Here is a 24,080-nt window from a genome sequence, read left to right as displayed (position 1 = left end):
AAATAGCAGTTATTAGAATTGAGATGCCAATAGATTACATAAGTTGAAATAAGCAGATAATTTTGAAACGATGTAATTATACTGGATGGATAAATTGAATGGCTTCCATGAAACCAGCAATTTTTTCATCAGTTTCATGAAGTGCTAAAGTAACATTAATTTATTTTATCTTTTAAAACTAGAAATCTCAAACTTGTTCACGTACAAGTTTTGACTGTTAAATTTTCGGAACTAGCGGGCTTTTTAAAAACATCCATTTAGTATACAAAATGTGACTCCATGCATATAGTTTTAGTTTAAGCTCTGCTATGTTTAAGAAATTCAGTAGTCTGGGGAAGGGGGGAAAAAAGAGGAGAAATGGGAAAGGTTAAGGAATGTGAAAACAGGCTCCCAAGTAGCATACCACAAAGTATGAATTTGCTCGTGCCTGTGTGCACACCTGCAGCTACTGTTTCATGAAGTCACTGTTGCATCTGAGTGGAGTCAAGTGACACTTAAAAGAAAAACAACCCCCCTTCCCCCCCCTCCCCCCCGCAAAACCTTTGTATTGGCTATTTGCTCTATGAAGAGTTTCAGAGATACCTACGCATTCAAAATTGTATGATAATCTTTGAGTGTAGCTTAGTGAGCTGAGATTTTTTATTTTAATTTTTAACTACTCAGTAAAAGCATGGCTAAATCCTTAATTAATGTTAGTGTTAAGCAAGTGTTATTGTTTTGAATTTGGTCAGGCAAATTGACAGCTACTCTACTTTCTTGATTGTATAAGACTTGATTACAAACGCTATAAATAGAGATGCTTTTAAATCAAATGGGCACTCCTGAGTATGTAGTGTATTTGTCTTGTTTTTTGAGTACTTTTGTTATTCTCCTTGATGATACAGGTGAAACGTACTGCTCGTCCAGTTTGACAGCCCTGATTTCTCCCTCAAAATATCCATAAACAAAGCAGTAAGTGGCTAGGAAAATGTGTTGTAGTTTTTTTTTTTTTTTTGTTGCATGGTTAGTTATTTTGAGTAATAAACTCTAAGTTTCTTTCAAATGTTAAGTATCTTATTTAGTTGATGCCATAATTCTCCTAGTTGGCTTATGCTGCTGATCTTCTGGTCTCTGTCCTGTTGCTTTCTGCGTAGCCCCATGTGTGCAGTAGCTATCTGTCCAAATGAAAGCAAGCTTACAGGAGCAGTACCTTGATTTGTATAGGAAGTGTTCTCAGTTGCTTGCCTTGAACCATAATCACTTTGAAATATGTCAAAAGTTAGTGAGTTTCTCCCTATACCTGGAAATATTTAAACAGAGATGCCCATGAGGAAATTGAACAGAGCAAAGCAAATTGAATTGGGTTTAAGAATTCATGACCTTTCTGTCCTACATATCGAATTCATTTTTCTCAAACAGTGTTCATACTGTGCTGCATATTAATTGCATATTGCGTATTCTTTATTCATAATATACCACTGATAATAACACAAAATTACATTTTTAATTCCCAATGATACCTTAATTTAATGTTTCATTTACTTCTCTTCTTTAACTAATCTTCTGTCCTCTGAACAAATTTGATTAAAATCATTGCATTTATTAAAAAGAAATGGGCTAAAATATATCAGTTTGGTCCCACAAGGAGCCAGTGTTAAAAAAAATTCTTTTCTGGCATTTGCTTTCTATTGCATGAGAGAGTTTAGGGGAGGAGATGACTGATTAAAGCTTGGAATAGCTAGGAGATTGAGAACTGAAGAAATTATGTGCTTTAGTCACTGCTTCCTTATTCTCCAGGTAAGTCATTCTCCTCTTTCTTTTGTATTCTGAAACTCTAATAATTATAAATTTTTGAGGCTTAGGATGGGACATGGGAGAGTGAGGAATGATTGCAGGTGACATGTTCCGCTTTCCTCTTTCTTAATACTTTTTGCCAGGAGGCCTGCTTTCAGTCTTCAGCAGCCCTCAAGTGAGCAGTGAGGGAAAACTCATTCTGGAGGACTTCTGGGCTTGCTTCGCTTTTGTGGACATCAGCCTGAGCAGTGTCAGTGGCAGGGACCTTTAGGGCAGGATAGGTCAGCTGTATAAGGAGTCCTGCTGTGAGGGAGAGAGAGAGAGATGTATGTATATGTGAATGTATGCATGTGTGTGTGGTTTTTTTTTTTTTTTTTTTTTTCTCTATTCTCTCCTGATCAAAAGAGGCTGTCTCCTTTTCTGGTTCCAGAGCAACCAGCAAAGCCTTATGTACATAGCGGCATGGGATGAAAGCTTTCAATGCTAAGTGTTCTCCTTTCATTATATAAATGGACTTGGAGGTATTTCATCCTGAGAACAGGATGTTTTTTAATGTTCCTACCTTAATTCTTTACTGAATTGAAGATTTACTACAATGCTATATAGATGAATTGCTATAACTGTGAATGCTAGTCTTACCATTTTTACGATGAAGTCAGTATGTCACAATCCATTTGTGCCAACATACATGGTTCTGAAATCTTGCAGTACAAGCCTAGAAAGTGTTTCTGTTTGGGATGCCTTGAAATCGTCCCTTCCAAGCTTTTACAGGAGAGGAAGAACTGGATGGACCAGAAGGTTCATAAATGTACATTGATGCCTCACTGAGATTATTTATTGATAAAGTATGTTATTAGGTTTCCTGTCTCTGTACAAGACAATTTTACGTTTGTGTTAAAGACATTAACTTCTAACTGGTAATTCGTAACTTTATTTTATTGCTTTTGCTTTGATTAAATTGTTAGTGATTATAAACTTCCTAGCCTTCCAGTGAATTATGTGATTATCTTTGCCCATTTGACATTATCCATTTCTGTGTAATTAGAATATTGTAATCTTCTTACTTTTTGGTCTGTTAGACTGAGTTAATGATATCGTCTTAGGAAGTGTGATATCCTGTTATTAACTGATTGGCTAAATTGGTAGGGAGGAGTTCTCTTATTAGTTGGTAAAATTTAAGCATAGGTCTTTGCCAAAACTAGGATTACAAAGAACCACTCTTCTGTTGAAATACTTGCATTTATTTTTATGGTTGTCCCTGTCTGGGTTCTCATTGTATGCCTGATTAATTGCATTTAAAAAAGATCACTTGCTATTTATATAGTGATGGAACTTTTTTGAAAGTGTGAGTTGATGAAACGTAATGCTTCCTGTGCTGGCCTTTCAAAGTCTTTTGAGTGACCATTAAGTAGGTTAGCTGCTCATTTGTTAAATGCTTAACAGTGTGAATTACCAAGTATCTGCCTTTACTGTATGTTCCCACATTGCTTATGTTCATTCCAATTTGTATTTGTTATTTGCTTTGTCTCCCCCACACCGCCCCCAACCTGTAAAGAAATCCAGTGCTAATTTTGTGATACCACAGTTCAGTGCAGTATCTCCATAGCACCAGGCATCGAGAACTGTTTCTTGGTCATAAATGCAGAAACTTGTCTCCTGAAGTCCAAGGCAGCTCTAGCAGTCCTTTATTAAGGAAGGAGCTAATTGTGGTTGGGTGATTGTATCATAGAGATAACAGCCTTTGGATGGCTCACTCTGCCAGCAAAATTAATGCTGTGCAGGGTCCATGCATGCACTATGGGCAAAACTAACGCCGTACAGGATCCATGTGTGTGCGCTACTGTATGTTGAAGAATCGGATGGAATTCAAACTATGTATGACTCTTCTGTTCACAAATGAATTTCAGCCATGGGGAATTAAGGGCTCTTCAGTGCCAGTGAAGAGGCCTGTAAGCTTTTGTTTCAATTGGGTGAAGATTCCTGTGCTGATTTCACAAGTGTACGTATATTTGTGTGTAGAAGAGCACTATGTAGTAACTGTTTCCTCGGGCCGCATCTCTGTAACATGTAGATTGATTGCTGTAGACAGAGTAACTTGGTTACTCTCCTACCATGTACAGGAGATAACATAGAAATGTTTGTGTTTGGAATTGAGGAAGGTCTTTGAGAAATGACATGCTGAGGTTTCCAGTTTTTAATTTTAGTATACTGCTTAAATTAGCAAATGTCAAATAGAAGAATAGATAATGGTGATGCAAGTTGATTTTTATTCATATGGGCTTGCTCCTTTCTCACTAACATTTCAATAATTGCAGCTTTAATACTTGTGTGAGGAAGAACACTTCAAAAGCGACATGTACTGATTCTCTCGAAAACCAGCTCTAAAAAGAACTGTCGTTTGGATATTCTGGTTATTCTGTTATCCAGGAAATAATGTGCCAAAGTATTTGCTGTATTACAGCAGATAACTCAATAGTATTTTTGAGTTTGAAGGACGGCAGTTAAGAAGTGCTACTGCTCCATGCCATCTGACAGCTATAAGTAGTGGGCCTAGAGGTAAAACAGGACGTGGCAGCAACAAGCAAACAAAATTGGCATTTGTAAAATGTATGTAGCCTTGAATCTATCTGCTTATTTTCTGTCACTTACACAGTTCTTTTCTCCTCACAATTGTTTGACAACCCTCTATAATTTGACTGCATCTGTATTACTGCCTTCATTTCTTGTAATTCCTTCTTTCCTTCATGTTGTTACTTTCTTAAAACTTTGAGTAGGAGATCTGTCTGAGGGGAAGTACTGTTTTGATGCTTACGAAAAGAAGTGGATTTGGCGCTTCACACCACTCAACACTGTGTTTCTTTTGCAGAGCTCTTCTGATCCAGTCTGTCAAATGGTTCTTTTCCAGTTTGTGTAGAATTTTGGTTTACACATTTACGTATGAAAATGGTTGTAAAGTTAATGAAAGCTAAACGCTGCTACCAAGAATGGTTAAGAGAAGGAATTGACTTAAAATAGATTCTTCATTGGTATCCAAGCTTCTTGTCACACTGGGTATCAGCTCTTTTGAGAACGACAAATTGATTCTCGTTAATGTCATGCAGAAAATCACGCATACGTCAGTGTTTCACAATATCTATTTTTATAGAATTTTGCAAAACTGTTCCATAAAGAAATTACCAAGTAATTCACCTAAGGATGCACCAACTTACCTGTTGGTCCCAGATGAGCTCTTTTTAGTGAAGGCAAAATACTGTCTCACAGGCATTTCTTCTGTGCAATCTTTGTTGAGGAGAGTGGAGCTCATAAATAACCTTTGTAATGTTAATTTTGGCAATATTTTTACAGGCATGTGAAATGTGATTTTGGGGATATATTTTTGGAATAACTTAACCTTTAATAAAGTTTAGATGGGCATAACTTCCTGATTTCCACATGTACTCAGTGTGTTTGAAAATATTAGAAAGAAGATATTCCAAAATAGTAATACTTTAGATACCTGATTTTCCTCATGCAATAGAGGTTGTACCTATTTTAATTAATTGTAGATCTGTAGCCTACTGGCACATTTTCTGAAGAGCACTCCTGGATAGCGTATTCTTCCTTACTGAAGACTTATGTATTTGTCAGTATTACAGGAAAATCTAGAGTCCTTGGCTTGGTTCAGTTTAGGCCTCTGTTTTTACCAGGCATTCTATAAACAGTAGAGAAATTCCCAAACCCGTAGAGCTGATTATGTAAATAAAGCAGCAGATAAAGGATATGATTAGAAGCAGAAGCGAAGAGGAGAGACCCACAAAAGTTTGCCTGGCAGACTGTTGGAAAACCCAAATTTCCTGGTTATGAAATTAGTCCCTGATGGGCAGCGATGCTTCTATATGCATTAAACTAACATTAGGAGGCCTCTGCTCAAGGATCTGACCTCTCTGTTGCCGAGGCCCTTTATTGCCAAGGATCGCTCCATAAAGAGACACTTGTTCAAAATAACTCACGTATTTGATTTATGATGAAATGCAGAAAGCTGATGGAAATCTATGTTGTGAAGGCTATGGTATTGCAACATTGTAATAAATAGTGATGTTTAAATTTCTTTTAGTTTGCATAATGGGTAATAGAACTAGATCAATACCTGTACATCAGATACAGTTCTCTAGCTTCAGTCAAAAATGATTTGTTTCGTAATTCTTGAAACATGATATAAAGCATTTTCTATTTGGGTTGCAGGTAGCTGTAAGAATTTACAGGAGAATATGCACCTTCCTGGTTAGTCATGCAGTATTAATATCCATGTGGTTCTGCAGAGATTTTTTTTCTTGCAAAGTAAATGCCAGTAAATGAATAACATTTATTTCCATTTTGTTATGAAGAGAAATGGAATTTTAAGGCTGGGTTTTTGTGTATAGAAGGATGGGTATATACCTAAAGAAGTGGACTGAATACATTCAGCACTGGCAATAACGAGAGCTTTCCTGTGTAAGCACCAGTGGGGGGGAAATGAGCTTTTTTGGAAGGCTTTTCCTCTGTTAATTAGTCCACGCATGCTTAGAGATAATAAATGATAGCCTTTTTGATGGAATCAGAAAAAATATCCGGACCAAAGCTTTTCTACTACAGAACAGATGCATAGTAGTTCTTCAGCTGGTATAATTTGACATGTTGATGACACTGATTGCACTAGCTAATGGTTTGGAGGTTATTCAGGGGGTTGTTTGCTGACTTTTTTGGAAGATATGAAGGGGAAATTGGAGAGAGACCACTTAATTATAAGATGTAAAAGAATAAGCGGGAAGAAGGATAATGTAGTTGTTAAAACATGAAGAAAAAATGTAAAAATAACATGTTAACCATACTGCCTTGTAGTAAGATTGTATTCTACTGCCAGTGTATTGCAGGAAACCATATGCCTGCTGTCTCCGACTGCAGTATGGAGATGTATGGGAATCTCACCATACACCACTCTGCTGGTCTCTTATCTAGTCTAGTGTGACAAATAATTCTGCTCAACTTGTCGGCGGTGACAGCTGAGACTTTTTGCTTAGATGCCTTGACAGTGCTTGTATTAAGCAGCCAGGGCCATACACTCCATTAAGTTTTTGTAAAATGAACTGTCTGCTACTTGCCGTCTCACTGATAGCGGCAGCGTTTGAGCTATAATCCTGTCTGGCTGCTGGCTGCTTGAGTGAGTGCCTTCAGTCATCCGATGCGTAGCAAATCGGGCAGCTGTTAGTGGAGAGTCTTCGGGGCACGGTATTGTCTTGAGATGCGCATGACAGAGCTCAACTCACAGCAGACATTTTAAAAACTGGTCAAAGCATGTTGCAGAAGAAGAGCAATTGCTTTCTTAGATTTTTGAAATGGAAATGGGTAAAAAAGTAATGATGAATTTTGACACACAAGGAATGAACATGTGTAAGTAAGGTGGAAGACGCTGTACAGAGACATGGGAGGTGGTCTAAATATCACTTAAACCTCATGATGTCACTTCTGTGTACACCACCTGTATCACAGTAAATAAGGTTTGAAAATAATGCAGGGGAGTGCACAATTCAGGCAAGTCCATTTTTATGCAAGAGAAATACTGGTAGAGTTGAGTTATATCTGTAAACATAAGTAGTCATTCACAGCCTAATGATAAAAAGAATTGAAAGTCTGTTATTGGTTTCCTCATTAACTATATGGGAAAATTGCAGAATGAAGTCCGCTTCCTTTATACCTTTGCTATGTCAAGGGACTGAATGACATTGCAGTTGAGTGGTGTACCCTCTTCGTGTGTCTCGTATGTATTGCTAGGTGTGGTACTGTTGTGAGCCGTTCTTCACCCAAACCAACGACACTGACTTTTTCAAAGTTCTCGTGTACCGTTGCCCCAAAGGTCTTTATCTCCATCAAAAAAGTTACTTTTAGAGAGCTCTGTCACTTAGCTGTAAAAGTTTGTTCATACTGAGTTAAATCTTGGCACAAAATTCCTTACCATAGGAGAATATGTAATTTTCTTACAACATCCGATTTAACACCCCCCCCCCTTTTTGATTGCAGAATGTGACGACGTACAGTATATGTGGAGTTATAACAGGCATCTTAGGCCACATGTGTTTGCATTTCTAAAACATTTGAAGTGATGGAACGAACCAATTTATATAATATATTATGGATGGAAAAAGCAGAGTGAATATTAAAAGAGCAAGTCTTGAGACTCTGAAAGAATGGGGAGCCACGGGCCAATAACTAGCTTAACGTGTGGAAATGTGCACTGAAAAGGATGAACTGAGCAAGTGAAGATGGGATTATGATATGATCAGTTGCAGCTGGTTCAGGAGAAGGATTGGTATTGAAGCTAGACCTGATTCTTGAAAGCCTGCCAGTGGTTAGAAAAATGGAAACGGAACTCTTTTTGCTGCAGTTAAATATAATTTTTTTTTCCAGCCTAGCCATTTTAATACAGGAGATGTGGTGTTTGGGGGAGGGAGGGTGTTTTTATTTCTCATTCCAATATCACTGTGTCCCTTCACCCCCTCTCCTCTCCCTTCCCGAATGGTTTTATTTAAGAACATAACTTCTTACATGGAAATTATTGTATTGAGATGAGAGTTGTTAGAACTATATGCATGTTATTGGAGGGCTGTGTTCTTTTTGCAATAGTGGAAGAATGATAATGTCCTCTTATTTTCTGATGCAGTGAAGGCTTTAGCTAGAGTAGTAGTATAATCAAGTATAAGTTGTAGCTATAATTCAGAACAGATGCAGGTCCTAGTTCTGTACTGAAATCTGAGCGAGAAGATGCTCACATCACCGAGGGCCATTTGTCTGGGACATGAGTCTTGAAGACTGAACAAGTCAAGGGCCAGGGCTCTTTCCTGTCCCCTCTGTACCCCTCTATGTATTAATTTGTAGTCAATTATCTTTACCTGCTAAGTGCCCTTTTTCCTTCACTGACTTTTAAAGTGTCTGTCTGTATGAGTGTGGGTGCGAGAGTTAGATTTTGATCACCTTCTCCTTCTGCGGAAGTAACTTTTGATGCTAGATTATCAAAAAAGCCTTTTTGCTCATGCTGAGATATGTTGTCAGCATCCTCTGTGAATGAATGTTTTCATAACAAGCCCTGATAAGGGAAGTAGTAGCTTACCTGTAAACTATGCGACATACAGGCATGCATCACTGTAATTAGAACTAGGATTAGAAAAAAAAATAGATGTTTTTGGACTTTGATTTCAAACCATGTAATGAAAGGATTTGAATTTCTCCCTTCTGGCAGGGAATGAGTTTCAACAGTAGTGTATTATTCTGAGCTTGACAAGAGATGTTTAAGAAGTGCTTCATTATAAATTGGAAACAATGCTTTCCTATTGAGTATATAATTGGACTGTTTCAAAATAATTATTTCCTTGATTGTATTCTTAAATAGCGATTTTGAGGTTCTATTTCTTATTCTTTATAGAATGATTTTTTTTGGGGGGGGGGGGAAGCAAGAGTTTTATCACCTTTTTATCTAGACTTACAAAGTATGGTTGCATTTTTAATTTTACAGAGGATACTGGCTATTGGAAATCTAACGATGAGTTGAAATTAGTTTCAAGCCCCCAAATTGCCAGATAATTTTTCATGTTTGTTTTTCTAATTACCTTCTTTTTTTGTTTTGGTATGCTTCTCTTGCGCCCCTGCATGTTAAAGGTGAAACAGAAAACAAGACAAATCTGTTAAGCCCTCGTCTTGAAAGGTGCACTTGTGTCATGTGATCAAGTGGTCAAAGCAAGAAAGCCAGTGCAGGTGACTCAATATTGTCTACATCAGATACTCAGAAGTTATAACCAGTATCCCAAAGAAATCATGAGATTGCCTTGCAAGTCCTAATATTTAAGATATGAGTGTATAATATGCAAGATAAAATCCTTTTCTGTTTTTCTTATTTACTTTTTCTAACCTTCTAATTTCATATTTAAGTTGTTTGTTTTCTTGGAATATGAAAGCATTATGTAGAATCACATGACTGCATGAAATGAAATTGTAAGAAAAATGACCCATTATTGTGACAAAATTTCTGGAGTAGTCAGAAGTTGATGACTTTTTCCGTTCAGCATTTCTTTAAAAAAAAAAAAAAAAAAAATCTAAAATCTCTTTGAAGAGTAGGAACTGCAACAGTCACTTAACAGACAAGGCTTAAAAATAGAAAAGTGTGTTTCTTTTAATTGGCAGTCTCTCTGTAACCTCAGTCTCATAAATTAACTGTTCTTAAGTACTAATGACCTGGGAAAGGCATATGTTGTATCCAGCTGTTAAATGTCTTTTTAATGCTTCCTATTTTTATAGTGATGGTTAATTCCAGGGTACTGCCTGAAACCTCTTGGGAGGGCGGAGTTCCTAATGCTGCCCTGAGAAGATGAACAAGAACAATGGTAATACACAAAAGAAGTGTGAATATGTAATATTAGGTGTATTAATTTTGTAACTAGCTTTAATACCTCTAGGTTAGAGCCAGTTGACATGAATGTTGCAGCCACATCCTCATGCCAGCCTGGCCTGCGTGAGGTTGCTTTGCTGTGTGGTCCAGTGCTGTTTTGCCTGGATCTGACCTCGGGATTCCTGCTCTGGCTGATAGGATTTCAAGAGCATCTGCCAGGGCAGGCTTCCTTTCACAGCATGTGCCGTGCGACTGGAATTAGGTCACAGTCTCTGCTCTGATCGCCAGTCACTGCACTGGTGACTTAGGTCCTTGTTCTTAACTTCTTAACCCAAATTTTGAGAGCAAAAGCACTTATCTGTCTTCCAGATCTCTTAGGAGACTTTTGGCACTCTGACGCTGCCTTTTTCCTGCATAGCAGAAGGAAGAGGGTGGTATGTAGTGTGTGGTGTGTTGTTTTTTTTTTTTTTTCCTTCCCCTTCTTTTCCCTCTCCCCCCCTATAATACCTTTTAAAAAATTTTAAAAGTTAGGAGCATGAGATCGTATAGCAGTTTCCTTGACAGCAGCATAGTCAAATGATGGTAACTCTGGATTAGTGATATGCTCGATGGTCGAAGTTTTCCTTCCTTCCAGACATCCGTGGTTCCAGGTACAACATCCGTGGTTCAAGGTACAATATACTTTTGGAGGTAGTGGAGACAACGAAGTTTAAGATGCCCCCTTTTTTAGGTGGTAAAGGGGGTGGGTGGAGAAAGGGTGTGAATTTAAACAGACTTTGCTGACCAGGAAGAACTGCATTGCACATGTCTGATCTCACATGAGAAAGAGCAGAATCAATGGAAAAAAGATGCAAGATCATTTGCCAGAAGTTTAGAGGTGATACCACGTGAATAGGTGCTGCTTGTTGGCCGTTATGATACAAAGAGTTTAATCTTTAAAGTGAGATGTTTGTTAGGACTGTGACCAGATTCTCATGCAAGTCAATGAGGGTGGAACAAAATTTGGCCAGTGGGAATTCATGAGAATACTTGTATTTATTTGTAAACATTATAGTAACATCAGTGGAGTAGTAGAGGAAAACAGTTGCCAGATACTAAGAGCAGTGATTCATCTGGTGGGCACTGACAAGGCTTCTGTTAATAGCTGTTCCCTGGGGTACGCAGTAGACATCTGTAAGATCTTGAGATGTGCTACTCAATAAATGTTCTCATTGCAAAATGACATGTATTGTTAAACTGATTCTGTTTGTTTCCCTCTACAGAGATGAAAACACTAAAATGCATTACACTTAAATCAGAATTATTTAAAAAAACAAAAACAAAATGCACTCTGAAAAAGAGTGTTCTTTTGGATTTAGACACTTTCATTCTTTGGTATTTTACCTTGTAGACTGAAAAAAAGGAAAAGAGAAGGAGCTGGAAACCTTTGTTCTTAAGCTTACCCTATGAGGTAAACTTAAGTTTACCATAGCAGGTTATAAATACATTTAAATCATTGACTCTTGCTTTTATAGCTATCTTAACCTCCTTGTACAAACTGTACCATTAAAAACATGCAAAGGTATGTTTTTACACTGCATTCATCTCTTACTGGCTTCTTCATATCATATTCTCGTATTGTACTTCTGAGATATTTTCAAAATTCTTGGTGCTCTTTCAGCTTATCTTTTCTATACTGCTCCCAACTCTGTGAAAAAATGGTCATAAAATGGTTTATTTCCACTCCCATATGGAAGTTCTCCATTCAGAAAGTTTGCATGAGGGTTGTAGTGTTGACTTCATTAGCTGTGATCCTGTTCTTTTTCAAATGCTAGCTGGCAGAACAAGTGAAATGTTAGAGAATTTTTGTACATGCGTGTTGAAATTATGTAAGTTAAGTTTATAACTACAATGAGGGCAAAAGCAAGAAAAGTAAACTTCCTCTCATTAATCTAATTATTCTTATTACACAATAGAACAAAAAACTTGGAGCAGAAATGTGCCAACTTTCATGTTGTGGGGATCATTGGGAACGATGCTATGTCAAATATTTAACTGTCCCTTCTAGACAGCGTTGTATGCGGTGAAAAATAAAATGCAGCTAGAACAGTAGGAGGGAGTTCTTACCACCTTGTGCCTCTCCTCCCAGGGAGGAAAGAAGTGTCCTCTGATTTTAGGGTGCTGGAAGTAGAATGGAGACTGGTTCTGTTATGTAATTAAATCGTTTTTCCTTTCCTGTAACAGGTCATTGTTTTCACAGCTGTTTTTTAAACTCTCTCTCTCTCTCTCTCTCTTCCCCCCCACCCTTTATTTTTTAATTTTTTCCCCTTCCCTCTCCAAATATATTGCACTTGTGTAGCCATCACTAGAAGCTCACTGGTTAACGGTTGGACAGTTCTGTAGTTGTCACTCCTGACAAGATGTGGAAGAAGGCAGAGCAGGGAGGTTTCAGCTCTGTTGGGAAGGGACCTCTTGTGGAACATTTCCATCTATGAGGATCCTATTCTGCTTCGAGTGGAAGAAAAGCCTAAGTCTGTCCTGCTGAACTGGAAACACAGCTGAGTGTTGTAGAAGGAACTAACTTTGGATAATAAGAGCCTGATGACCAAGGCTAGATTAAACTGAAGTTAATACTTGCGTAATTATGTATCTACCAGCAGTATGATTTAAATCGTAAGACAACAGATCTCTGTCACCACAGTCAGCATTCAGCTGACACATTTCTTGGTAGTCTCACCAGAGAAATCTAGGAAATGTTTTGCATGTAGCCATCAAGTTATGTGAGTTCTAGCAGTGGTTTCTTCAGGTTGCGTACAGGTACTCGCACAGTTAGCATAAGTACTGGTAGCAGTCTTCAGGGCCGGCTCCATCGAGAGATGCATTATATTCCTTACTTCAGTGTCAACTGAAGTAACTCGGCCTCTTACAGAGCGGAGATTTTAGCCTGCAGCGTGTTTCTACAAATGTGTAAAATACAAATGTATTGGCTATTGGGTTGGTCAATATTTTTGGGAGTTTCCTTGAACTTATGCTAAGCAGTGTTGCCGGGATGGCCGTGCTGCTGACCAAAATAATATTGCTGTTGTCTGTATTGGACCTCCCATCAGCCTCATCTTGTACCAGGTGGCTCAATGGTTTACCTAAATAAAAAACTCTCCGTAGTTATGACTGCATTTGGAATTATTTCTGCAAACCACTTCAGGAACAATGACCTGCTTATCCTGGAATAGGGTGACAAAGCCTGATTAAAATGAAGCATGCATTTACGAGTGACTGATGCCAAAAGCTGTCAGCTTCAGGCAGACTTCTAAGCTAAGTCTACCCAATTTTTCCAACTAGAATAAAAGATTTGTTTGTGAATCTATTTAAAAGGGTGTGTGATTTAAGTAGTTACTTGTTAAGTGGTGCATTTTAAATTAGAGGAACAGGCTGCTAAAGTGGCATTATACTAAACAGTACTGAATCATAGGTCTGTGTAAAGTGTTTGCTTTGTGAATATCTTTCCCTGGTGACATTAATCTAGTTTTAACCATGTGAAACTTCTGTGAAATTGCAGCAATTTTATAGAATTTTGTAGAATAAAATCTCCTATCGGGAGAGAACCAGGAGGTTGTGGATGCTTATTGGCCATGATGTTAACTTGAATTTAGCCTCAATGAGAAAAGCTCTTAAGCAGTGCTTAATTTCCAGCACAATAATTCTTGTGGTTGTCAGTAAAACTATTCTCACGCTTAATGTTCAGTACACCTTGAGTGTTGTATGGATTTGAGTATTACACAATCCTTTACAAACAATTTTATATGCTGCCATGACACATCATCTATAATTAGATATTAAAAATGGAAATTCTGTTATGTAACAGGTTATAAAAAGTAGACTGTGCTGCTTTTTGATTCATCATGATTTTGAGGCTTAGGTGCGCAAACATTTGTTAATTGGTGAAGAAATATAAGGTTGTAAGTTCAGTCGCCAGCTGAACAAGAACACAAGATCTAGAGCCAGTATCTGTTCTTCTATACCCAGTGGACACCGATGCCAGAATCGGTTCTCTGCCTTCTTTAAAAATGTGTAGCAATCCAGTCCTTGTCTCATTTAGGTGGAGTAAAGTCTTGTTTAATGTAGGCAGGGCCTTGACTCTGTTGCTTTGGGCTGTCTGGTCTTCTGCACAGGTGTTACTAAAACAGTGCTTCTCTTGAAACTGAAGGAGAATCGTGTTTGCTAATGCTTGTGCTGCTTGTTAAAATCAAACCCACAAACATCCTCCTGCAGGAGTTAACTCTTGCGTGCTCATGTCCTAAGAGGAATAGCAAGTTGCATCATGTTCTAGAAACAGACCTGGAAAAAGGGTCTCAAACATAGCTTCAGTGGCTGTTCTACATTGCTTGCCATAGTCAAGTGGCAGGAATAAAGTGAGCCCCCAAAATGATGAGTTATGGTCGTGTAAAATTCCCACCAACTCTCAAAGCTCCATTTTTTTTTTTTTTTTCTGGTATGCTGTTGCAAAGATACTAGAAACCATGAAGTTAAAAATCTTGTAGAATTTGAGTAAGAAATGTGCTGTATTCTGCTGTTGAATTATGAAGACTTGCTGTAGAACGAGGTAAACTTTTTTTAATTGCCCTGTGTCAAAGGGAATTCAGAGAACTGACCTGTGTCAAAGTAATTTGTGCTAAAGCCATCAATATGATACAAATCTCTCTAAATATACTTGACAAAAAGTTTTGTGTGATGTGACCAGCTTCCTTAAGAAAACTGCTTCATATTGTGCAACAGTAAGAAAACTACTGCCTCCAGCTGTTCCTGAGATTCTGAATTTTAGGTTATTTAAAAAAAAAAATCTGTAAATGTTTGATCGGAATTTACAAACAAGTAGATTACTACTCTGCTCTTCCTAGTTATTGCATTTATTCTTCATAGACGTTTTTTGCCAATGCTACAGTTTCATGAAACTTGCAAAAAATATTTTTGTGTGCAAAAGAAAATATTTTTAGAACAAATTAATTCTAAGAATGCTTAAAGGTAGTGCTGAGCGCTCCTCAAGGAATACCCCTATGCTTTGTCAGCATTAACAGTGTTTCTGAATAAAAATAGATATTATGTTGACAGCGGTGTCCGGTTAAGTCTATTTAAACCGATGAGGCCACTTCAAGAATAAATCTGATTTTCGTAACCTGGGCAGTAAGCAGTGTTCTTCAGCCTGTGCAATTGTCATCCAAATCAAATTGCTTAATGGCGGAAATTACTAATAGCTGTGAAGTAGCTCAAATAGATAAGCCCTCCAAAATAGACCCTCTAGTGCTGCTTTGTCGGCAAGGAATTTTTGTATATAACTTGCAGTAATTTATTCTTTCTGTGGTTAGCCCAGTTTTCAGCGTTGTCTTGACTTGCACTGTAAAGTAGTATAAACAGAGCTGTTTACCTCATCCAGCCCGTTACAACCTCTGCATAGCTGAAAGTCATTGAGGAGCTGTATACCGCTTGGCCACGTATATAAACAACGTAGGCTGTGGTGGCCTGAGCTCCTGCGTGCTTTGGCCTTTTGAGGTAAACATCAGCCTGTTTTCTGGTAACATTTTGCTATCTTGCCTGTTAGAAAGATTTAAAAACTCAACTGTATCAAAAAGATCTTTACAGGCAATAGTACATTTTTTTCTTTTTGAAGACTTTTTTCCCAGTGTAGAAGAGTCAAAGCTAAAGGAATAAAAACTGGAAAGTGTTGTGGTTTTTATGAAGTTTTTGTTGGACTGAATTATGACTCTTCTTACAGTTATAGTAAGAAGTGTTCTTTCAGATTCACTGAGCCGATGCATTATGCACAGTAGACGTTTTAAATCTTCTGAGAAATCTGTATGGTGTGAGGTATATAACTTAAGGAGAAGAGATTTGAGAGGGGGAAAAAGTGGGGGGGGAATCATTTGAGGGTGCAGGGGGTAGCATCATGCAGTTGAGAATAACGCACGTTGTAGCAAAAAATGGAGAGAGAAAATAAAAAGGTATTTAGCCTGGTGCCACAAGTGCCAGCCTGTGGCTCCTACTGTACTGCTGTGATCATTGGACCTGATGGCTTCTGCCTTACGGACCTGTTTCTAGTAGAATTCCCTTGCAGGAAATAGATTCAAGTCCGTCTCTGCCTGAGGATGTGTGATAAAGCACTTTTGTAAATCCAGTCCATACTGTGAGATGTTAACCATCAATGGCAATGATAGCTGTTTGGTACATGTTTTGTTTCTGCCCTTTGTCTATAGTTAACAGAATTATTTTCAGAATTAAAGAAGGAGGAATGGGCTGACTACAGTTGTGAGTCTACCAAGCAAAACAGTTCAGCCTTGAAACACCGTTAGGTAAAGCCAATGGAAATTTCAGTGCAGCCAACCAAATGGGGACTCACAGGAAAATCCAAAGGCTGGACGGTTTGTTTGTGTTTTATCTTTTACCTACAAGCTAGAGAGAGCCTATGAGCTAGAAAAAATTCTCTTTTCTTGGTCCTGTTTGCTTGGGTTCCCTGCCCCTACTTCTCTCTCTGTGTTATGGGAAAGCTTACGTGTAACCAGCCGCAACAAAACTTATTTTCTTTGGGAGTCTTCAGTTCACCTGTAGGAGATTCCTTAGTTGCCCTGTTCAGGAACTGTATACGTAGCAGCTGAAGCTAAATGGAGGTTCTCTTCTCTTTTTGAAGAGAAAATCTGCTTTGATAATCTGCTGAAGGCTTAATGCAGTCGTCCCCTTCGGTGCAAGGTTAGGGGATTTTTACTTTTATTATGGTAATTGTAGTAAAGGTGCTATGTGTCGTTCCGCTTCTGTGCAGTTCTTTGGAGAAGAATTATTTAAATTATAGGCATGATGCTCATTTGACTGAGGAACTACATAAAAGATATGAGAATGAAGTATGAGTATGCTATCATACTCATGAATGGCTATGTTCAAAAGCATCAGATGGAATTTGTTGGAGCAATTGTCAGTAAAAACTGTAATTAATCAAAGACTCTTAAATACACCTTCTTTATTTTGATGTCTGTTAGAGTCCTATGAACATGGCATTAGCTGATTCTTGGAATTAATGACTAACCTGACATGAAAACTTTGTACAATCGACCCTTGAAATTTAGTTTATTGGTATGATCGATTTTCTGTATAATTTAAATCAAATATTGATCTTCAGTTATTCTAAGGCTGAGTATTTTTCAGAACTTCTGGGGATTGAAGTGCAGGGAGGTGGAATTATTTTGCATGTCTTAATGATTAGAGAACAATGCAAAAAATCTAACAGTTTATCCAAAAGCTTATCTTTGTGTGCATATTTAAAAATATATGTATATATTTGAAATTGGAGGTTAAATCCTAAATCTGTTGATGGAAATTTGATCACTGACCTCAGCTTTAACAAAGCTGAGACTTCACCATAGATTATTCTTTGTCTCATATATCATGTGTGTGTGTTGAATTAGAGGGAAAGAAGAAATTAATTCTAGAAGTTTAGCTTGCCTAAATTTAATTTATATAAATAGGCACATATATATGTATGTGTGTATATATGTATGTGTATACATATAGGTTATTTTTATAAAGGTGCACAATCTCTTCACAGAAATTTGTCACCTTTTGTGTGCATCATGGTACATAAAGGTCACCCTCTGCTCTATATTTAATATATTATTAATAAAGTTAAAGTATTATTAATATATTGAAGTTGACACTTAACACACATTTTTCAGAATGCAGGATGCATTTGTTTAGGGAGAGTACAGTTTGCCTCCAACACTTCCATTCTTCTGCTTCAGAGCCTCTAATATAATTTTTAAAGTTTTTCATTAAATTTTTTTAATTGCTCAACGGTGGTCAATAAATGGTACGTGTTGTATCAAAAGAGCAGATTCTGACTAAGCCCCTGGAGTGATGTAGGCTGATTGGATTCTGGTCATGACTGTAATCACAGCGGTAATGACAAGCCCTGTAGTCTGCTTGACCCATCGTTGCACTTTCTATAAAAAAAAAAAAAAAAAAAAAAAAATTGGGCATACTATATAAGGCTATGACTACTGTGTGTGTTGGTTTTTTTTAAGCATTTATATAAGTATCACAGTCGTCGTCTTTGTAACAATTGTGAATGTCAGCGATGCAGATATGCTTGATTCTTTCTCCTCTCTGGAGTTGTGTATCGAACAGTCAGGGTGTTTCCATGAGCTTGCAGGAACCAGGCTGGTAGAGGAACTGGGCCGCTGAGTCCATTGAGCATAAGATTAGGGTTTATAGCACTAAGTGACAGAGCTTTTAATTTAGAGCAGTTTATGTCTGAATGAGCTTCTGAGACTCCTGGCTCTCTGCAGAGTGTTAGAACAAGAAGGTTGATTACTACTGCCACAAACCACTTGATGTATATACCCTTTCTTTATTTAAGGTCTCCCATGTCCTTCCAGAAGAGAAAAATTTAATATAATCCATTGCCATCTAACACTTATGTCAGTTTTCTGTTTAAATTTATGTTTTGTTTTGCTTTTTTGGTATTAATTTTCACATTGGCTGTCTCTTTGATGTAGTATTTGAGTCTGCCTCACAGGGAGAGGGAGATAGTCATTGCGGAACGTGTTTCAAAGATTAAAAAAAAGAAGCCATTTGTAAAATTGCACTGTTGAAGAAAACACTGGTCAAATTCTCATAATGTTTTTGACTCTTCTTTGGACTATTTTACATAAGGGTAGTTGGATAAAAAGCAACAAGACCTGGAAGGTTTTATAGGGATGAAAAGGAACGAAACTGTAGATTCCACCTCTAATGTATAACAGCGAGAACACGTGAGGTGAAATTCTGATCTTACTGGAGTCAGTGATTGCTTTCCTGTTAGTTTGGATAAGGTACAATTCATATGTAGTTAAATGATCTGCAATCAACATGTACATAATGCTTAGTGCCTTATCAAAGAACATTTAAGCGTAAGGAAACATATCATTAAGTGTTTTGAACTAAATGGGATCCAGGCAGTCCATCAGTCCCTGGATTTTGGATGAGGTTGGCTGAAATTTCCAAAGCTGATGAAGCATTTTTGTTATACCTAGTGATATGTGCTTTTACAAAATGCAGTCCACCCAAACAACCTAATTTTTTTTTAACTAGACCATATTTCAAGCCATCAGCTTGTAACATTGAAACACAAAAAGCCACTCATCATATAATTTTCTAATAGCTAATTAAAAAAACCTCTGAATTTCAGTCTTTCTAATATTGAAATGCTTGTATTTCTTGTTTTGTATATGTGTTTAAGTTAATATATGTAATATACTCTACATAAAACAGGATGAAAGTTTTACAAAAAAAAATAGGGCAAGTAAATAAATACTTTTTTCCTTTCCCTAGACCCAGCTGTTTATATAATAATCTATTGGGTTAAATAATGTCACTGACCTGCAGATCCATAGGTAGTAATAATTATTGTAATTGTGTTATATTAAAGAAGATGAACTTAGCCTTACCTCATGAGTGTGCCATTAATAGGACAATCTTGTTCAGGGTTGTCAGGAGAATCAATATTGAAATACTGTTGCACTCTTGGTCACTAATATCATCAGAAGAAATAGATGCTTTCTGATCGGTGGTAGTGTAAGGAGATACATGAAACAGCAGGACTCCTGCCTTGCAGAGAAAGGGGTGAGCAGTAAAGTACAACATACCTTTCCTTGAAAGACTGGGCAATGGAGAAATACTTTGAATAATTTAATGTGCTATCTGAGGGTAGAGGTCTAGAGGAGGAGGGATGAAGCTGACGTTTTGCAGTTACACTGTGACATACGTTTTCATAAATCTTCTGTGGTAGCTTAATGAAATGTTTTATTTTGGACACCGGCATTGCTGTTCTGTGTGTGCTGACAGCTCATTATATGCTTGCTGCGGCAGGTGATGGGATGAGTGTTGAAAGCTCTGGATTTAGCAGAGTGTTTGGTACTGCATGTGATATAATGTCGGTTCTGGTGCTTACTTCAGAGTTTCAGAATTGCATCAATTTACTGTCCCACTGGACTTGATTTTGTCTGGCATTCGCCATGCCAACTAATGCAAATTTTAACTGTGCGATAAATTGCTGGAACCAGAAATATCTCCCAAGTTTCCCTTCTGCCACCGAGAGCTTAAGGTGTAAAAAATTTATGGCTGCCTTTCCCAACTTGTGCCATCATGGGGTGTTCACTGATGGATCTGTGAGGCCAGCTTGATATTTTTCACTTTCTAAACTTCCATGCCGTTCCTCATTTCAGTACAGTTTCAAAACGTAGTGTTGTGGAAATGGTGTGTCCCTTTCTCTTGAGCATTGTTGAACTGCTGCCGAGAAGCCTTGGGGGGATGATGACGCTGAACTGAGCTGGTAAAGACTCTGTTGCATTCTGCCATCGGGTTGCAGGCATGGTGAGGACTTTGGGTAATTCCAGCTTAATTTAATGATATAATTTTCTGTGTGGTCAACAAAACAACTATACTTAATTTTTGCATTGGAGTAGTTCTGTGGTTTTTTGCATATTTTGAGGTTCCTTGGCTTTTGGGATAATTTGTTGGAAACTAGCATTAAGACATTGCTAGGCTTCACTCCTGCAATGAGTTCAATGCCTGCTTGGCTTTTGGCTTAAACTCTACTTCTTACCCAAAGTGCTATTAAAAATAAAATCTACATGTGTGCACTTAGACTGTAGGGGACTAGAACTGAAAGGTAGCATAGTCCCAGGAGATGATCAGAAACTAGCTGCTGAAGGTCAGTATGGCTGCAAGGAAACATACACGTGTTTTCAGAAAGTCTGAATAGTTAAACTGACAGTTAGGCTGAACATTATGGCCTGCTTAAACCATGCATATTGCTTAACTATAAATATTTTTTCTTATAAAAACCTCTTTGCATAATAAGTGGTATACAGAATGAAGGCCCTCTCCCTCTTCTTTTCCCGCTTGTGCTGCTGAAGCTGTAACTATTTTGCTACTACAAATGATAATCGTTAACTTCCTGATGTTATTTGTACACAAGGAAAGAGACATCTGAAAAGCAGCCACATATGCTTTAAGAATTTAAATCAGTTTAAGAAATGGCTGTCTAGTATATGCACCCATTTGTTTTCATACCTTTGAAGGAATCAGGAGTTGAGAGTTTAACAGAAAAAAAAAAAAAGTGGATGTTTAGGAAAGCAAAGCCTAAAAAGTTGATTAAGAATTCGTCCTGTTTTACAGAGTGGAAAATGTGGAAAATGTTGTTATCCTTATTCTTTAATGAATACGTATTATTCATGGAGAAAGATAGACCTGAAAAAAAGTCAGGACTTAAGTCTGAATGTGCAAAAATAAATATGCAGGTAGACATCACTAGCCATGAGAAATAGTTGAAAAAATGTTTTGCAGATGACTGTGGCGTGAATGTTCTTTCTTAAAATTGTCTGTTTATTATGTAATTCCCCTAAGAAGAATGCTGATGGGCAAAATGCAGTGTAGAAGGTTTTATCCAAAATTTTTTTTTCCTCCTTGGAAGTAAAGTGCTTGCCATTCTTCACATTAAGGTTTTTTGGTTTAGTCACCGCATCATTTGCGGCAGTGTTTAGGTAACTAGTTAAGGGTAAGGAAAAGAAGTTAAAAAAAAAAAAAAAAAACCCACACAGTTAATGAAGTAGCCACTTATGGCAGCCTGTTATCCATTCTCATAAAGATTAACGGGTTCTGTCTTCTGAGTCATGCAGATCTTTTCCCACTATTACTAAAGCTGATGGGTGTTCTGGAGACAGTCATCTTATTTAATTTTTCCCTTTTATCTGATTGCAAGTTCCTGCTTAATCTATGCCTCCTTCTGTTCTTTCAAAAATACAGTACATACAATACATTTTTTAATATATATATATATATAAAAATATAAAACATTATATACATATAAATACAGTTCAGCTAGGGGGGGGGGGGTCAGAATTTGTCATCTTACCTTGCTTAGTGGCATCTAACTGGGTTTCTTTACAGGAAATGTCCAAACCCGTGGCCCACTTGTTTCAGCTTGAGAATTTAGCTGCAGTGGAGCTGTGCTAATTGCTTGAAGGTGACGTGGCCTACTCGCTTCAAAGGGCTATTCACCGAATATGGTACTGCTCCACAAAAAGTGTGTGTGTGGGGGGGGGGTGACAAGGCTGAGATGAGTTTTGATGTTTTAAATTTTATTTTTACTTGAGAGGGAAGAAAAGCTAATTAAGATGATATATAATGTGCAAAACAAGTATATAACTGTAAGAATAGACAGATAACTAACAAACTTTTTACTCGGTTTCAATTTTATTCTAAATCTTAAAATTGGAGGCTGCTGAGACGCTCCTGTTGCGTTATTGAAGAAAGGCTGACTTGCATCAACTCTCCTCCTCCTGTATTGTTTTTCCCAGTTGTTGCCATTGCTGCTAATCTTGCCTGTCGCTGCTTTCCCAGATGTCTCTTAAATCTCATGACTTTTTTCAGGCTTGCTGAAACTGAGAGTTAGACTCACATCTTTTTCCCTGAGGTATACTTCTGACTGTTTGCTTCTGCTGGAGGGAAGAGGTGAGAGATGCAGCCTGGTTAATGTATTTACTTCAAGTTTTTCTCCTTGATGATTGGTGCTTGAGCTTACTAAGTGTGAATCCCAAACTCCCTTTAAAATATAAGCCAGCAACTTGGGCTTAGTAGTGGCTAAGTGCTTCAAACTTTTCTGTGGATGGTGGAAACCTGAAAGACTTGTTGTGTCACGAAATAAATGTCTGCTTTCTCTTACACGTGGGCTTGATGGGGTAGTTCCCTATACAAGCAGCAGGTTATTAAAGCATATTTAAAAAGTAGTGAAATAATTTTAAATTACTTTTAAAGCATTTCTTATTTAGAGGTGAACATTTTTTTTCTTATGTGTACCTATCAAGCTGTTTGCAAGCTGAGCTGGATGCATGGTTCCTTGGGCTATCTAAAAGCCTGCCTATTTATTTTGCATCCAGATGAAAAGTTTACTATCGGAATCTATTAAAAGCTATATTGCATGACTGACATGCTAGTTAAATTTTTTTAGGAGTGTTTCCTGCTCTTAAGAGAGGAAACGTGGAGAGACGCAGACACAAATAGGAAAAGAGGCTGTCAAAGGAAATGGGAATGTCAGACTGCATGGCTACTTAATCAGCTAGGACAGAAAACTAAAGTCCAATTTTCTTATGTTTCTTCAGATTTATTTGTTTGTAAAAACAGAATTTCGACACAAGAACCTGAACTGAGCTATTCAGCTGACGGAGGCAAAGCCTGAAAGTTTGCAATGAAGCAAACAGATCCTTGCCCATATCATACTTTTTTGCGCTTCCTACCTTTTTAAAATGTCATAATGCTCAGAACAACCATGTGATAAACTGCGGTGTAATAAATTCACTGGTTCACCTGTTTGTTTTGCGCAAGTGTGCAATACTTATCAGCTTATGTGTTCAGTGTAGGTTTTTGAAAGATTTGCAAGTGGGTTGCAGTATTTGCTTTGCAGATGGAAAAGGAGAGGGGTGGGGGAAAAAGCATGAGTTAAAAAAACGTACTTAAAAAGACCAGCCAAGAATTGTGGAAACCACAACATATTGTATGTCTGCGGCCACAGGCAGGTCCTTCAGTCCTTTTTCAGTCTCAGTTTCTATTTAAAAAAAAAAAAAAAAAGCAGTACTTGGAGAGTAATATTTCTCTTCCACACAATCTAATTTGTGGAAAAATTATGTTGACAAATGAGTCATTCTGATAGTGTGGAAATGCAGAAGGCAGGAAGCAAATCACAGTGACGTCCTTTTTGATGGGGGGGGGGGGGGCATCCTTGATGCTAATTGCTTGGATTATTTACAGAACAAAAACGAGACTTGAGTGGCTCCAGGATTGTTCTGTGTGTTGAATAATTGGGATGCGATTGAGAGGCAAAACAATCTTTCAGTTGCATTTCTTCTTACAACAAGGTTTG

General features: G+C 37.6%; 1 protein-coding gene across 8 annotated transcripts in view; it reads left to right on the top strand.

The window, feature by feature from the left end:
* NAALADL2 (N-acetylated alpha-linked acidic dipeptidase like 2) overlaps positions 1-24,080 on the top strand; it is a 524,823-nt gene that overhangs the window by 46,750 nt on the left and 453,993 nt on the right. The gene's annotated exons all lie outside the window — the stretch shown is intronic.

The sequence above is a fragment of the Struthio camelus genome, chromosome 9, assembly GCF_040807025.1.
Source record: "Struthio camelus isolate bStrCam1 chromosome 9, bStrCam1.hap1, whole genome shotgun sequence".
NCBI classification, from domain to species: domain Eukaryota; kingdom Metazoa; phylum Chordata; class Aves; order Struthioniformes; family Struthionidae; genus Struthio; species Struthio camelus.
This window is presented reverse-complemented; position numbering and strand designations above follow the sequence as displayed.